Here is an 18,343-nt window from a genome sequence, read left to right on the forward strand (position 1 = left end):
GCGGGCATCCAACTTTTACAGCCCGGTCGATAAATTCGGCTCATGCTTTGAGGCGCCGCAAAAACTTACCGGCCTGCCCTCTAGTTTCACTGAGATCATGATGTCAATAGCACCTCGAATGCAAAATTCGGCTCAAATGCCTCATTATACACCCACCCCAGGAAACGCCTGAAAAACCAGGCATTCCCAAGGTGCAGCAGGCAGTATGGCGGCATATTTAAAATGAGGGAGGATGATCCTACATTGCAGGTCACATTGACTGCAACGGTTGTACACAGCATGCTGCGTGAAGCTCCGACTTGCAAACTGCAGTTTTATCTGCCATTCCAATCTCCTTACAACTTCAGTGAGAGAATTTAATGGGGGGCATTAACAGCTCGCCAACGTATCATGCTCCATGCTATTGCCTGGCGGCATCGAGCTAGAAGAAGGATTCTTGTCCATGAGAGACAGAAAATGTCTGGGGAGGAGGGCTTACCTCCCACGGGTTTACAGGCACCAACGCTCATACCTCCAACTCTCTGAGGTGCAGTGTGTGAGAAGGCTGCCCTTCTCAAGGGAAGTGGTGATGGAGAAATGCTATCTCCTACAGGCAGAACTACAGCCTTCCAGCGGCAACAGGACTGCGCTGCCCATAGCAGTGAAGGTGACTGTGGCGCTGACCTTCTATGCCTCTGGCTCCTTTCAGGCAGCAGCAGGGGATATATGCAGCATCTCTCAATACACTACACATCATTGCATTTGGCACATCACAAAGGCTCTGTACGCCCTCAGAATGGACTTCATAAAGTTCCCAATGAGCAGGGACATCCAGGCTGAGCGGGCATTTGGGTTTGGCAGAATTGTGGGCTTCCCAAGGAGCCATTGACTGTGGCCTTGCTAGCACCATTCTACAATGTTGAGGTATTCAGAAACCGAAATGGATACCACTCCCTAAACGTTTAGCTGGTGTGTGACCACACTCAGCGCATCATCACAGTGAATGCCCGCTATCCAGGGAGCGCACATGATGCTTTCATCTTGCGTGAGAGCAGTGTCTCACAAATGTTTCAGCGACAATGAGAGCCATGCAGCCAACCGCAACATCATCGAACAGGCAATTGGGGTGCTCAAGCAGGATTTCCGATGCCTGGACCGCGCTGGAGGCAGCCTTCAATACTCCCCTCAACAAGTCTCTGAATTCATTGTCATGTGCTGCATGCTGCACAACTTGGCCATCATGAGGGGCCAGGCATTGCCAGTGGGGATTGCAGGCCCACCTGACTAGGAGGAAGACAACGAACAGGAGCCTGTCGAGGCCCTGATTGCACAGCCATCCCACGGGGTAAACCGCTTCCAGATGCTGCCGGACCAAGAGCTGCACATCGCCAGTTCATAATGGACCGGTTTGCTGCAATGGAGGAAGCTGAGGGACACAGCTAAAACTGGCTATGCTATGTGCCACCATAAAGGCACATCTCCGGTGAACTTTGGAATGATACACACGACACCAATGGCAAACAGTCAAAGTGAAAATTTACTGCCCCAAAGTAAAAATAGTCCATCCCGCCCCCAACAAAACAAAACAGTTCAATAAACAGCCTTCTTCTGCAAGGCACTCAAGAACAACAGATTTGATTACTTCAACTGAACTGAACTATTTACAAGCATCATCACAATACATGAGGGCATCTACACAATGTTCTCGCACCTCTTAAAGGGACTTACCCTGAACTTTCCCACCCCTTCCCTTCATTCCCCCCCACCCCCCCTACATCTGCTGCTCCTCCTCAGTGAGGCCTCAGTGCCTGCAGCAAGGCTGCTTGAGGGCTGGTGGGCCAGACAGTGCAGACTAGCCTAGGAGGACATTCTGGATCAGCTCTGGGCCTGGAATGCCCGGCTGTGGACTGCTACATTGCAGCATCGGCGGAAGCAGTCTCCGATGGCTCGGGTGTGGATTGTGTAAGGTGCATGGTGGGAGAGTCAGTGGTGGGAGCTGGAACGCTGTCATCCTGAGGAAGGACAGCACCTTCCATCTCCTGGGAACCAATGACACTCAGACGGGGCTGGGCCTCAGCATCTGGAGCACGATGTGTCACCACAACTTGCTGGCCTGCTTCGGAACTGTCACTTCCCCATTGGACAATGGGGAAGCCTGAGAGGATGGCAGCAGTCAGCGACCGCATGACATCACCAAGCTGGAGCGTAGCTTGTGCCTGCGATTCGATCACTGCTGCAACCTCACCCACGGCACGCACCACACACTCTGGAAAGTCACTGTCGCTGCTGGAGGTCAACTGCCTCTGAGTGGGCAAGGATGGTCTCGCTGGAGTCCTCAGCCGCACGGACAATGCGTGAGGCGGCCTCCGCGACACTCACAGCAAGTGCGTCTACGCTCTGGGGAATCCTACCCAATGCACCCATGAGCTCGCAGTGCAGCTCTGTGTTCTCCCTAGACATTGCTACCAAGTCTAGGCCCACGTCTGCCTGTTCTTCAGCAGGACTAATGTACCGACTCACCCTCCAGGGAGCTGGCCTCCGAGCTTCCCCTCCTGTCTCGGCGCTGCTGTAGGCCACTGGGACCAGGAGCCTCAGAGTCCACAAACCCCTGGAAGTTGCCTTGTAACGCCAGAAGGTGCGACTGGTGGGTCCGACGCTCACGCAGCAGACTCCCGTCCCCTCCCTCTTCATCTCCCCCGTGGCCAGCTATAGATGGCTCACGGGATGGCTGGCGCACTTCTGGCTGGTCATCTGTGAGCAGAAAACAACAGGCGTGTGGTTAGCAGCAGGGGAGGGGGCAGGGTGATAGCAGGAAGGTGGCATTGGACATGTGTATGTAAAGGGGCTACCCCACTGCATATGAGGGGTCAAGGAAGTCACATCAGTCGCAAGTTCCATTCACATACCCTCATTACCTGAAGGGGGCTGGGCATCGCCCCCGGCCACTGTGCGAACTGGGGTGCCCATGAGGGCCGACGCTCTCTGCTCCAAGTCGGTGAGCTCCAGCAGCTCCGGCTGTATGCCTCCTGTTCGACTATGTAAGCGGTTTTGTTCCTAGCCCAATGGCTAGATGGACGGTTTGAATCGCCCCCGCCTTACGAGAATTCTATACCCGGGGATTATTAATCAGAGTGTAAATGGAATGAGTCACGGACAGGAATGCTGCGGTGAAAAATCGCACTTATTTATTTGGTCTAACATTCACTGGCTAAAACTTGCACTACTAAACAAAATCACTGTCTCTGTGGAGAATAAGACCCAGTTTAAAACAACATACAGTACAACACTGAGGACCAGTGATATGCAATAATTTCCTTGTTGCTATGGTGGAGTCTAACTCACCCGCTACCAGCAAATTACTCAGTTGCATGAAGCTCCCTCCCCAGAATAGCCCGAAAAAGCTTCACTTACAAGAAAACTTTGATTCCTTTACACCCCACACAGCTCGCCTAGCGCTCTGGTTACCGGCTTGGGACACTCGCGGCCATGCTCACCAGTTGGTCTCCATCGCTCAGCTGGTCCTTCTTCTTGTCACATCGGTCTTGGTGGAGCGAGAGAGAGGGGGGAAACGCTCGAACGCTGGAGAATGCTCCAGAACGCTAGAGAATGGTGGAAAAAAGTCTATCTTTAAAGGAGTCCTGCTGCCCTTATCTCTCCCGCCAATCTTTGGGATCCTTTTGCTTCGAAGTACTCCGGTGCTTAGTCGATGATGAGGCCATCAGACCCATGTATATTGGACTGATGGCCCTGGGTCCGGGACATCTCTCGGCTTTTGTGTAGGGAAGGAACTGGCCCCTCTTGGTCTAGCCAGGCAAGTGGGTCCATTGTTCTGCTTCTCTTCTGAGATGGAGGTGAAAAGTGCCTTTGCATGCCTCAGATATCTGAGCCCATTTCCTTTTGCTAGGGTGAACAAGGACATTCTGGATGACTGACAGTTCTTCATCACAGCCAACTGCCATACGGTCTCTGGAGTTTTAACAAACCAACCTTTTCACGTATCTGCAAAGAGTGACCCTATCACAGGGAAAGTACCCTCAGAGAAAAAACCCATAAAGTCCACAAAATATTCTCTGCTGAGTCCATTCTTTAAACAGAGACTTCGCGATCTCTTCAACTATTACCGGACAGCAATAAGAGCAAGAAGAAGGTTTCAGTAAGGGTCCACCTCCTGTTGTGCCACATGTGCCTTCCATAGTTCAATAGCTGCTACTGTGTGGATGTGCAAATATGTACAGTTCAATCGGTGTGGCTGGTGACAGAGGTTTTTCAAAGACTGGGAGGAGGTGAGAGACAGGTAGCATAGCGGCCCAGCGTGATGTTTGGAAAACGCATATCAACAGTGCAAGGAGGCTTGACAATGATTATGGGACAAGAGGGTACATGCATCCTGAATGCAGAGGCAATGGCTGGAGAAGTGAACCTCCAGCTTTCTGCTGGATTCAACTACCTACACCATGGCCTGGTACAAATTGAGAAGGGGCAGCTCCATCAAAGACTTAACATTGTGTGAGACAGTGATCTTACAAGCATGACAGGCCGACATAAATGTGAAATGTACTCACCCTGACAACCCTCGTGAGGTCGTTGAACTTCTTGCGGCATTGTGTGCCAGTTCTGGCCTCCGTGTCTGCCGTTGAGATCTCCTGGGCAAACTCCCTCCTAATTCTCCTAAATATGTTGGGCACGAACCTCCTTCCCCCACCTAGATGGAGTGCAGGCCACCTCCTCTCAATGGCCTCAGCAGCCGCTGGAGTGAATTGCCATGCGCTGGCTGCCCTCTTGCTGCGCCATCTCTCCCGCTGTGTTGGCAGTGGGCCAGGTCACCTGCGCACATGTGCAGGAAATAGCCACGCACTGGAGCACTGACTCCGCCCGGGAAAATTTTAACGCGTCTACGCATGCACGAATTTTGAAACTTTTTTGCCGCCACGATTTTCGGCTGGGGCGCAAAAGCTTCCTTGCATAATGCCTGATTTTGCGCCCCCAATCATCAAACCTCTTCTTTTGTCGAATTTCTCAGACAAGGCGCAAACTTTTCCAAGGCGGCACCAGAACCGCCCACCGCCATTAACGCCCCAAAATCACAAAAGTTGAAAATCCAGCCCAATGTCTTTTCCAAATATGATCAGCGCTGCACAGAGCAAGGAGATATATAGAGAAAGATGCGAGAAATGTGGAAAAAAAAAATGCTGGACCTTTTGTCAGAATCTGAAAGATAAAGGGCCCTATTTTCCTCAACCCCTTTTTTCGGCACACTTACCTTAAATGTGCCGACTTTGCGTGCTGGCAACGGTGCCGAAAAAAAGTGGCCCCATCCTGCTCACTCTGCCAAGTCTCCAGTGACCCAGCGTGGTGTACATAGTGCAGTGGGGGGTGGAGCAACAGGCCAGTGCAGAAAACACTGCCGGCAGCTGTGTGCATGCTCCTGCCCTCCCAGCGTGTCCTGCGGGCTGCGAGCAGGTCACGATGTTCGCAGCCCCTATCCCCGGCCGAAGGGACGACCCGATCTTCGCCGCACTCTATTCCCGGCCAAATGGCCTCCCGCACCAGCCGGCCGGCCCACAGACTTCCCAGGCCGAGATAGGACTTCAGTTTTACTTTTTATTTATTGATGGTTGTGCTTGAGAGTTTTGATTGGGGGGGAGTGGAGGAGAAAAGTTTTGCGGGGGCTGGGGGGGGGGGAAGAGAAAGAGTGTTTTGATGGGGGCGGGGGGAACTTAAAAAAAAACTTGATTCTGGCATAAAGGTAGGACTTCTATTTTTTATTTGTTATTGATTGATTGCGTATTACTTTTTGTGGTTTGTTTACTGCTTTGTAAGTCTTGGGGCAGGTGCTCAGCTTCCTTGTATTTTTTATTTGTTATTGAATGCTTATTTTTGTACTTTGTTTAGTGCTTTGTAAGTCTTGGTGCTTTAAATGTACTAACCTGCGCCGAATTCTTAATTGCCCGCAATATTTTTCAGAGCTGGCCACATACGCTGACCTAAGTCGACTTGGAGTAAGTTTAAGCCGGCCAAAGTGGCATAAATGGCCAAAACTGGTGTAAGTGGCTGGAAACGCCCCCTTTTGGAAAAAAAACTGAACTAAAAAAAAATCGTACCTAACTGACTTACTCTGGAGCAAGTTTTTGGGGGAAAATAGCATTTTTTTAACTTACGCCAGAAAAAACAACTTACTCCAAAATAATTGATGCAAGTCATGGCCAAAATTTAGGATAGGGCCCTTCAGAGAGGAAGAATCTAATAGATTGCCTCATTCTGATGGAATGTTTCATCTCAAGGAAGAGAAGGCAAATCAAATAAATATGGAGATCCCTTGTCATCTGATATGGAGCAACATTAAGCACAGCTATGGAAAAGTCACACCATGGTGTAAAATTTATTATTTTGCACTGTTCCAAAGAAACCTCCACTCTGATTTGAACCTGACCCTCCCAGCTGGAATGGGACGGGATCAGATCAAGCGCCCGTTTTACAACCCACCCGAGTTTACTCTCCCTTGAAGTCGTGGAACTAGACAGTGTGTCAAACGGGTATCCGACCCGAACTCGCTCCGTTCCCAATCGGTGGCTTATCTTCAAATCGTGGCCTCGTGTCCACCAACTCCATTTCTTTTCACATCTGAGCCTGGTTTTACTTCACGTTTCCTTTTCGCAGAAAGATTTCTTTCTCTCCTGAGACTTCTACCCGTAATAGCATTAACATACAACTAGAAATCTGTCTGTTTTTCTTTTCCATTTCCTCCAGCCTCCCCCTCCCCTCCCTCCCCTTCGATTCACAGAGGTTGACTTGACTTCTGCTGCAGAGCTGTTTATAGTGACGTCGCTTTGGTGCAACTTATGAAGGTACAAATTATTAAAGGAGCAAATAAGAGAGGAGCATTTGTTCCCTGCATGGCACAATCATTTGTCCCCGCAAAGGGCAAATTTCTTCTCTGTTATTAAATAAAAACAGATGGAGCTAAATCTTCTTTGCATGGGAGAAAGAGAGGCCTGGGTCAGGGTTCAACATTCATCGTCCCATAAGGGTTTGCTTCCATCAATCAATACTTCCTTCAAAAATGGTAAAAATGAAAAAAAATACTTTTTCAAACAGCTGGAAAGTACTTAGGAAAGGGATAGTGTATCCCAAGTATTTTATTGTATAAGAGTTCCTGTGCCCAAGCCAATCAGAATACAAAAAGCCTCTTGCATTTTTATCATATGATTATATGGTATGGACACACTTGAAAAAATTTTCTTTACACTCAGCACAGCTCACAGGAAGAACAACCTTATCATTTTTTTTTAAAGCCCACCTGCAGTTCAAAGTTTTTTCAGGATGCAACCAAGAAACTTAATGTACATCAGTAAGCTCACACTGCATGTGGGACTGGACCTCAGGTGACCCCTCTGTGGAGTCAGCATAACTTGGAGTGCCTCCAATTCCAGACACGCTCGTTCTAGTTTACAGTGAAAACAATAAATACACACAAACTGTCTGCAGAGCAGCATGGATTCTCCCGGATCCGCGATCAGCAATGAGCTGTAGAATCAGCATTGGTTGGATCTGGGCTAGAACTGGAATCATTCCAGATCCATCTGCTGCCTGGTTGCGGAATAAATGAAGTGGAAGGTGGACAGTGAATATCTCTCAAAGAAGCAACATTATACTTTTGGGGCGTTTTCATTTTAAAAAGATCGGACGAACGCTTGTATTGAAAGAGTAGACGGAGGGATGTTGGATGAATGCCTTAAATGTTCGTTCACTGACATCGGCAATTTCATCTCAGCCTTACATCTCAGAGACACCAAGCAGGAACTGCTGTGATACACGTTTTGTGGGAGTTTATCAAAAATACATTTTCAATAGTTTTTAGAGTCGATGTGATCAGTGAAAAATGATTTCATCAATTCGCTAATCAACTCAATTTACACAGACTGCAGCGGTTCAAGAAGGCAACTCACCACCGCCTTCTCAAGGGCAATAAATGTTGGTCTTTATATTCGTTCCTGGGATGTCAAGCTCTGTGCCCCGCCTGGGGACGAATCATTCCCTCCACATGGTGCCGAGAGGCAGGACCTGAGGTCCAAGACTCCGCTGAGGCCCCGACTCTCTTCGCCCACTCCCGGCCTCGACTCTCTCCTCGCCCCCCCCCCCCCCCCCCACTCTGACCCCGAGAGGGCCAGCGTGCAGCCGAGAGCGGCGGCCGTGGAAGAAAGAGTGAGCCGAGAGAGAGAGAGAGGCTGGAGGGATATCAGAGGGGACTCAGGGAAGACGAATCACGTTCTTCCAACCTTCTGCAAGGAACATCATTGGAGTGGAGAAGTCACGACACTGTCACTATTCACACCCAATAAACCTGTTAACAATCTGTACACAATGCCTGCCCCATCTATGGTGGGGTGGGCAGGGTTGGCAAGGATGCACTTGCGCTGGGGTAAGGCACTTTGGCTGGCCCTCTGCTGTCTTCTGGGGAGCTCTGTCCTCTGGCACTTCAGGAAGTCAAAGTGGATCGAGTTACAATTTGCAAAGTCAGTGGGATGGGCAGTTCCAGTTACATATTCCTGTGAAACTTCAGGGTGTGGCTTATCCTCCACGGGGACCAATCATGGACAAAGGGTGGAGCATGCTGTCAATTTTTGCAATACAAATAGGCACATCCAAAGTCAACCACATTGCTGTGGGTCTGGACATATAGGCCAGACCGGGTAAGGACAATAGATTTCCTTCGTAGCAAACCAGGTGGGCTTTTACGACATCCTGATAGTTTCATGGTCACCATTACCGATACTAGCTTTTGATTCCAGATTTATTTAATTAACTGAATTTAAATTCCCCAGCTGCCATGGTGGGATTTGAGCTCACATCTCTGGATTACTAGTCCAGTGACATAACCACTGTGCCACTGTACCCGCTACTATGCTACTATTACTAGTATAATGTCCCACTTTAATGCAACACAAAGTGAGAAAATTGTTCGTTTTGTTTTAAATGGATGGAATATGCGTTTCTGTTCTTCTCCTGAACTGAAGTACTTCATAATTCAAATTGTATTTTCGTCCACAATACAGTTCTGACAATCCAACAATAGGATGGCCGTTTGTAATGTGAGTTAGCACAAGTAGAAAATTAATCAAAATATATTACTCTATTTCAGAAGTGATAACATTCAGATAAATACATTTTTCTAAGTGAAAATGCCAAATGAATACAATCTCTACCAACAAGACTTTGGAGAATGTGGTATTTTCTTTTCAATACTGGTAGCACGACCACCTCCCCATGGTAAGGGGCCTGGGCCTGGACAGCAATATATACCTTAGACGGAAGGTACCCTGGTGATGCAACGTGTTGGAGCCACAATGTGTTGTCCTGTGGAGTGGCAGGATGTAGATTCACGGCCGCAACCCTCCACATGTTCAATTCTTTACTGCTACTGGAGACTGGCATCTCCCTGGCAGAGGTACTGGATGGAGAGGAAACACATGTCCCTTTGCACTCCTCTAGGTACCTGTTACCTGGTCTCAGAGTGGCATTGTTTGGGCAGAGGTTGCTCTACCAGCCGTGGCATAGCAGAGAGGGCGATCGCAAGAAAAGAGAAATGCAGAGAACACCTTAAAAAAGGATTCCCTCTCTCAAAACTTTTTTGACACATTAAGTTCCCCATTTTAAGTCATATACATGCAAAGATGGCATAAATGATCTGTTAAAAATGTAGTGTTTATAAACAGATTCATGTGGGATCTGTATATGAACATCTCCTTTGAGCACAGGTCAAATGGTTGGCATGCCAACAGGCTGACCTATAGAAAAGAAGCAGCTGAACTCTGCCAGCTTGTGGGTATACTCCTACATCTCCAGAAACTACAATAGATACCCTGCCTTGCCTTTCCCTGCCCCTTTCACCTAATTTTGAATAATAATAACAAAAAGGACTTTTTTTTTTAACAACTTAACCCCTGGAGTACATGATTCAATTTGGTAAATTTGAACTCAGGCATGCTTTGAACATCTGTAAAATGATAGTAAGCATGGAAGATTCCAACTCTCATATTAAAACAACTCATATTAAAATAAGGAATGAGACACAATAATCTATTAGAAACCAAACATCAGATTGGTTATGCTGAAAGGCTTAATCACCAAACAAATGTTGAACATTGTTTTAGTAAATCATCTATTAAAGGGACTCTGACCCTCTGACCTCTCTGTTTTCGGCCTCTTACACTGTCCCAACAAAGTTCAACGCAAGCTTGAGGAACAGCACCTCATCTTTCGATTAGGCACTTTACAACCTTCTGGATTCAACATTGAGTTCAACAATCTCAGACCACAACCTCTGCCCCTATTTTTTCACAAGGCAGCTGGTGATGATTCAACCATTCCACCTCTTCCAGACTCAGCTTTTTCTTAACTTGTCCCATTACCATCTCCGGTTGCCGCACAACACCATCCTTTTTGTCTTTTAATCTCTCCTGTCTTCCAACCTATCACAAACCTTCCTGTTTGTTCTATCCTCCTCTCCCCACCCTTTCCCTGCCACTACACTTGCTTAAAACCTGTTACATCTTTAACTTTTTCCAGTTCTGACAGAAAGTCATCGACCTGAAAGGTTAACTCTGTTTCTCTCTCCACAGATGCTGCTGAGCATTTCCAGCATTTTCTGTTTTTATTTCAGATTTCCAGCCTCCGCAGTATTTTGATTTTATGTTATCTATTAAAGGGGCATTGCCTTATTAAAAAAATATTGACCTTGGGGAATGGATGGTGCAATGGGTGATGCATTGGCCTTTCAATTCTGGAACCTGGATTTAATTCTGAGGCGAGGATCCTACGTGAAAAGAACTTAAGCACTCTCAATCCAATTCCACTGCAAACAAACCTGCCCAAATTGGTAAACTCCTTTAGAGAATCTACACGATGGCTGATGTGTGAGATGGAAAAGGTTTTATCAGAGGGAAGTATTCTTCTGAGGCTTGGGACGGGGCTTGATGAGGCACTGTAGAGGGAACTTTACATCCAAAGGTGCTATAAAAAGAAAGAAAGATTTGAATTTATACAGCACCTTTCATGACCATCGGATGACTCAAAGCGCTTTACAGCCAATGAAGTACTTTTTGAAGTGTAGTCACTGTTGTAATGTAGGAAACGCAGCAGCCAATTTGCACACAGCAAGCTCCCACAAACAGCAATGTGATAATGACCAGATAATCTGTTTTTGTTATGTTGATTGAGGGCTAAATATAGGCCAGGACACCAGGGATAACTCCCCTGCTCTTCTTCGAAATAGTACCATGGGATCTTTTACGTCCACCTGAGAGGGCAGATGGGGGTTCGGTTTAAAGTCTCATCTGAAAGACAGCACCTCCAACAGTGCAGCGCTCCCTCAGCACTGCAGTGAAGTGTTAGCCTAGATTTACGTGCTCAAGTTTCTGGAGTGGGACTTGAACCTTGTGACTCAGAGGCGCATGTGCTACCTACTGAGCCAGGAGTGCCTAATGCTAACACTGGGTCCCTGAAATGAAAAAATATATTCTCCAGTGCTAATATCCCTTACCTTGGAGAGCACTCACAAAAAAGTTAGGCTAAACAAATAAGTATTAGCTGACAATGTAAAAGCGCGACCCTGTACACGACTCCGTGACCAGATTGCATCATGAATGAATGAATACATTGCTGCTTGTTTTTTTTTGTGCTTTACCATTTTGATTGTTTGTCAGGTACCGCAATATGTTGATGGAATTTGTGTTAAAATAGGTCAGGACGGCAATAATGATGCACAGCTGTTCCAGATGCTCTCCTGCCTGCTAATACAGTACCCACTTAATTGGAACTAGCAGCATTTCTTAACGTTGACAGCTCAACCCAGTTTGCGCATAAATCGCAGTTCATTCTTCAATTGGTGCATTACACTTAAAGGCGGCCGTGTACTGTTGAAAGCTTTTTGTAAGTGATTATTTGTTTGGCATCTATTAGTCTAATAAAGGCTATCGCTTTGTTCTGATCAAATTCCCATCCTTTTTGCAATGACTAAGCGTAAAGGTCCAATAACCCGAGCTGGATGCCAGCGCGAGTAGCATTCTTTTAGCCAGGTGTCCACAAAATGAAGCAGGCCTGGCTTGTGAGGATCGACAGAGAGTAAGGCCCTTGCTGCCAAAGCTGGATCTGGATTGTTTCATTACAGTTACAATAACAGCAGCATTCCTGCATCAAGGGCTTTCAGCTTTCCAATGACAACAATTCATCAGCACCTTCTGGGGCTTCAAGAGTATGTACAAATCTCGGAGAATTAAGTTACAATGGAGATTCCAGACAGCTGCTCCCTGCAGCATCCATCAAAGAGAGAGGGAGAGACTCTCGCAGTGCAGCTCGCAGCTACGGACAGCTCAAGCAGGGAAAATTAATTGAGCACAAGATAAAATGGAATGAAAGTTCCCTCTTTCTGCCCAAGGCCGTCAGTTACTGCCCACATCACAATGCTGTCTCATGATGCACTGTGCATCAATTACCAAGTGTGCTTTTAATATATGTAGTAGGCTTTTAATGTATGCACCACTGCTTTAATATACTTGGCAGCACTTTTAATACGTGCAATACTTCTTTTAATACATGCAGCAATGTATTAATACGTGCAATATTGCTTTTAATATATACAGCGCTACTTTAGTATCCGCAACACTGCACTTGATATGAGGAACACTGAGTTTCATTTATTTAGCATTCATACATATCAACGATCAGCATTTTATACTGGCCATCATTGTTTCACCCAGCCTTGTAAATATGTCAGTGTTTGTTGACAGAAACCACTGGTTTTACTGTCTGAGGCACTTTTGGTTAGCTCACCAAACAACACCCTGACACCTTCTTCTGCACACATCCCCCGGTTCTGCTTCTCTCCCAATTGTTGCGAACCAGCTTCTCCTGCAAGAAAAGGGGGCAGGTTGAGCTGGTGTGTGGTTCTTGTTAAGGGCTGTGGAGATGTGTGAAGCAACTTAAGAACATAAGAATTAGGAGCAGGAGTAGTCCATTCGGCTCCTTGAGCCTGCTCCGCCATTCAATAAGATCATGGCTGAGCTTCGATCTCAGCTCCACCTTCCTGGCCTATCCCCATATTACTTAACTCCGCTCGAGTCCAAAAATCTATGTATCTCAGCCTTGAATATGCTCAACGACTGAGCATCCACAGCTCTTTGGGGCAGAGAATTCCAACGAGTCACAACCCTCCGAGTGAAGAATTACCTCCACCTCTCAGTCTTAAAAGGCCGACCCCCTTAACCTGAGACTGTGTCCCCTGGTTCATATAGCTTCATATAGCGTGCATGCTGAGAGGGAGAAGCAGCAAGTTGTGAGCTGGGTCATGTGCAACAAAAAGAAAGTGGCTCCAGAGTGAAATGTGAATGCGGTTGGCAGAGGAGTGAAATACTTGCGAGTTTGTGGCCGGGTAAAGGCAGAATGCTGTTTGTGTTCTGTTCCGAGGGCGACAGCAACAGGTGAGTGTGTGAAGATAAGTAGGAGAGTTGGTGCAGTGTCTCCTTGTGATTGGAGGAGAATTTCTACAGCTTCAATGGCGAACCGGGCCATTCTATAAACGAATCCACTCCTTGTAGTAAAAACAGAAAATGCTGGAAAGCTCAGCAGGTCAGGCTGCTGGAGAGGAAGCAGAGTTAAAGTTTCGGGTCGATGACCCTTCGTCACTCCTTGTAGGCTCTTTTAGTGATCCGAAGCTTGCTGCTTTGCAACTTTCAAACTCATTGGTTCCCTGCCCCAGGTAAAGCTGTTACTATACTTTAAATAAATAAAGAAAGATTTGGATTTATGTAGCAACTTTCACGACCACCGGACATCTCAAAGTGCTTTGCAGTAGCAATTTTGGAGTGTGGTCACTGTTGTAATGTAGGAAACTTGGCAGGCAATTTGCGCACAAGCAAGGTCCTACAAACTGCAATGACCAGATAATCTGTTTTGTGGGAGTTGTGTACAGACCTCCAAACAGTAGTAGTGATGTTGGGGAGGACATCAAACAGGAAATTAGGGGTGCATGCAATAAAGGTGCAGCAGTTATAATGGGTGACTTTAATATGCACATAGATTGGGCTAGCCAAACTGGAAGCAATACGGTGGAGGAGGATTTCCTGGAGTGCATAAGGGATGGTTTTCTCGACCAATATGTCGAGGAACCAACTAGGGGGAGGCCATCTTAGACTGGGTGTTGTGTAATGAGAGAAGATTAATTAGCAATCTCATTGTGCGAGGCCCCTTGGGGAAGAGTGACCATAAAGCCAAGGAAGCGGCATACAAATTGGCCAGAAATAGCAGCGATCCTGGGGACTGGGAGAAATTTAGAACTCAGCAGAGGAGGACAAAGGGTTTGATTAGGGCAGGGAAAATGGAGTACGAGAAGAAGCTTGCAGGGAACATTAAGGCGGATTGCAAAAGTTTCTATAGATATGTAAAGAGAAAAAGGTTAGTAAAGACAAACGTGGGTCCCCTGCAGTCAGAATCAGAGAAAGTCATAACGGGGAACAAAGAAATGGCAGACCAATTGAACAAGTACTTTGGTTCAGTATTCACTAAGGAGGACACAAACAACCTTCCAGATATAAAAGGGGTCAGAGGGTCTAGTAAGGAGGAGGAACTGAGGGAAATCTTTATTAGTCGGGAAATTGTGTTGGGAAATTGATGGGATTGAAGGCCGATAAATCCCCAGGGCCTGATGGACTGCATCCCAGAGTACTTAAGGAGGTGGCCTTGGAAATAGCGGATGCATTGACAGTCATTTTCCAACATTCCATTGACTCTGGATCAGTTCCTATCGAGTGGAGGGTAGCCAATGTAACCCCACTTTTTAAAAAAGGATGGAGAGAGAAAACAGGGAATTATAGACCGGTCAGCCTGACCTCAGTAGTGGGTAAAATGATGGAATCAATTATTAAGGATGTCATAGCAGCGCATTTGGAAAATGGTGACATGATAGATCCAAGTCAGCATGGATTTGTGAAAGGGAAATCATGCTTGACAAATCTTCTGGAATTTTTTGAGGATGTTTCCAGTAAAGTGGACAAGGGAGAACCAGTTGATGTGGTATATTTAGACTTTCAGAAGTCTTTCGACAAGGTCCCACACAAGAGATTAATGTGCAAAGTTAAAGCACATGGGATTGGGGGTAGTGTGCTGACGTGGATTGAGAACTGGTTGTCAGACAGGAAGCAAAGAGTAGGAGTAAATGGGTACTTTTCAGAATGGCAGGCAGTGACTAGTGGGGTACCGCAAGGTTCTGTGCTGGGGCCCCAGCTGTTTACATTGTACATTAATGATTTAGACGAGGGGATTAAATGTAGTATCTCCAAATTTGCGGATGACACTAAGTTGGGTGGCAGTGTGAGCTGAGAGGAGGATGCTATGAGGCTGCAGAGTGACTTGGATAGGTTAGGTGAGTGGGCAAATGCATGGCAGATGAAGTATAATGTGGATAAATGTGTGGTTATCCACTTTGGTGGTAAAAACAGAGAGACAGACTATTATCTGAATGGTGACAGATTAGGAAAAGGGAAGGTGCAACGAGACCTGGGTGTCATGGTACATCAGTCATTGAAGGTTGGCATGCAGGTACAGCAGGCGGTTAAGAAAGCAAATGGCATGTTGGCCTCCATAGCGAGGGGAGTTGAGTACAGGGGCAGGGAGGTGTTGCTACAGTTGTACAGGGCCTTGGTGAGGCCACACCTGGAGTATTGTGTCCAGTTTTGGTCTCCTAACTTGAGGAAGGACATTCTTGCTATTGAGGGAGTGCAGCGAAGATTCACCAGACTGATTCCCGGGATGGTGGGACTGACCTATCAAGAAAGACTGGATCAACTGGGCTTGTATTCACTGAAGTTCAGAAGAATGAGAGGGGACCTCATAGAAACGTTTAAAATTCTGACGGGTTTAGACAGGTTAGATACAGGAAGAATGTTCCCGATGTTGGGGAAGTCCAGAACCAGGGGTCACAGTCTAAGGATAAGGGGTAAGCCATTTAGGACCGAGATGAGGAGAGACTTCTTCACCCAGAGAGTGGTGAACCTGTGGAATTCTCTACCACAGAGAGTAGTTAAGGCCAATTCACTAAATATATTCAAAAGGGAGTTAGATGAAGTCCTTACTACTCGGGCGATCAAGAGGTATGGCGAGAAAGCAGGAAGGGGGTACTGAAGTTTCATGTTCAGCCATGAACTCATTGAATGGCGGTGCAGGCTAGAAGGGCTGAATGGCCTGCTCCTGCACCTATTTTCTATGTTTCTATATTTCTATGTTATGTTGTTTGAGGGATAAATATTGGCCAGGTCACCGAGGCTAACTCCCCTGCTCTTCTTCGAAATAGTGCGGATCTTCGGATCTTTCACATCAACTTGAGAGAGCAGACGGGTCCTCGGTTTAATGTCTCATCTGAAATCCTGTATTGAGGCACCGATTCGGAACCCGTAATGGGTGAGGTCCCAATGAGAGATCTTTCCCCATGTATGGAGCTCACCCATCACATTTAACTTCGGCTGACCCTGAAATGCATGTGAGGCTGGCCAGGAGCGAGTTGTGCCGGGCGCCAGAAAGTCTAAGCAATTGTGTCTTTGGAATAGCTAAACGTGCTAGTCTGGATTGCAACTGCGATATGTTGCTCTCCGATATCACTGCAGGTGACTAAGCACAGAGCAAGAATGAAAATGGCCAGCCGCAACAACTAACCACAAGGAGTGCTTGAGACGATTAGCATTGATGCATTTAAGGGGAAACTAGATATACAGATGAAGGAAAAAAGAAAGACTTGCATTTCTACAGCGCTTTTCATGACCACCGGATGTCCCAAAGCGCTCTACAGCCAATGAAGTATTTTGAAGTTGTAATCAACATCACTAAGGAGAAAAGAATAGAAGGATTTGTTGCTAGGGTGAGAGGATGGAAGGAGGCCCATGAGGAACATAAGCACCGGCATGGACCTGATGGGTCGAATGGCTTGTTTCTGCTCTGTAAATTCTAGGTAATTCAACACAACCATGTGGCCGTGCATCCAGGGCATACAGCAGCTACTAACAGCAGAGCTTAACCTGTGCAATGACTCAAGACTAAGGTTAACGGTTTCTGCCATCTCTTGAACAATGAATGCCAGGGGCAGTCTTTGGTCAGCACTAATGCCAGTCAATATAATGGCAGCCATCACTTTCCATTCCGTTGGTAGCATCCAGGCCACAAAAGTGAGCATCGCATTTGGTGAACTGCTGGAGATCAGGTGAGAAATATACAAATTGGCCATTCCCACCAGGACATCAACCTGCCAGTGGCACAGAGCATCACCTACTATCCAAAACACCGGAGGGCTTCCATCAGCGGGTGAAATTCCATAAAATTCCAGGAATACTCAACTGTACCCATGTTGCTACTCAGGCAAGGTCACAGGGGCAGCACGGGCCAGCCCATACTGCGATATGTGTGCGCACTAGGTCCGTGCAGCAGAGCTGGTCTCCTGTCGTCTTGGTTAATCCTTGCCACTGGACCAAGACCTAGCTCTGTCAAGCCCGTGTGATGGCTGGTGTGCAATGACCACCACACGTTAAAAAAATCCACGTACAGGCATCTTCCACGCTTCAGATGTAGTTTGGGATCTGGAATATTAGGTCCTTCATTGAAACACCTGTGAACTCATCCCTTTTTGGCGTGGAAGCAAGTCATCCTCGATATGAGAGACCGCCTATGATGATGATGTTGTATGCAGGGAACAAATAAATTGAAAGGCCTTTCATGCCCTTGGTCATGGGACTAAAGGCAGATAAATCCCCTGGACCTGATGGCTTGCATCCTAGGGTCTTAAGAGAAGTAACAACAGGGATTGTGGATGCATTGGTTGTAATTTACCAAAATTCCCTAGATTCTGGGGAGGTCCCAGCAGATTGGAAAACTACAAATGTGACACCCCTATTTAAAAAAGGAGGCAGATTAAAAGCAGGAAACTATAGACCAGTTAGCCTAACATCTGTGGTTGGGAAAATGTTGGAGTCTATTATTAAAGAAGCAGTAGCAGGACATTTGGAAAAACAAAATTCGGTCAGGCAGAGTCAGCATGGATTTATGAAGGGGAAGTCAGGTTTGACAAATTTGCTGGTATCTTTGAGGATGTAACGAACAGGGTGGATAAAAGGGAACCAGTGGTGTGGTGTATTTAGATTTCCAGAAGGCATTTGACAAGGTGCCACATAAAAGGTTACTGCACAAGATAAAAGTTCACGGGGTTGGGGATAATATATTAGCATGGATAGAGGATTGACTAACTAACAGAAAACAGAGAGTCAGGATAAATGGTTCATTCTCTGGTTGGCAACCAGTAACGAGTGGGGTGCCACAGGGATCAGTGCTG

Source organism: Pristiophorus japonicus, chromosome 1, assembly GCF_044704955.1.
Source record: "Pristiophorus japonicus isolate sPriJap1 chromosome 1, sPriJap1.hap1, whole genome shotgun sequence".
Classification (NCBI taxonomy): Eukaryota; Metazoa; Chordata; class Chondrichthyes; family Pristiophoridae; genus Pristiophorus; species Pristiophorus japonicus.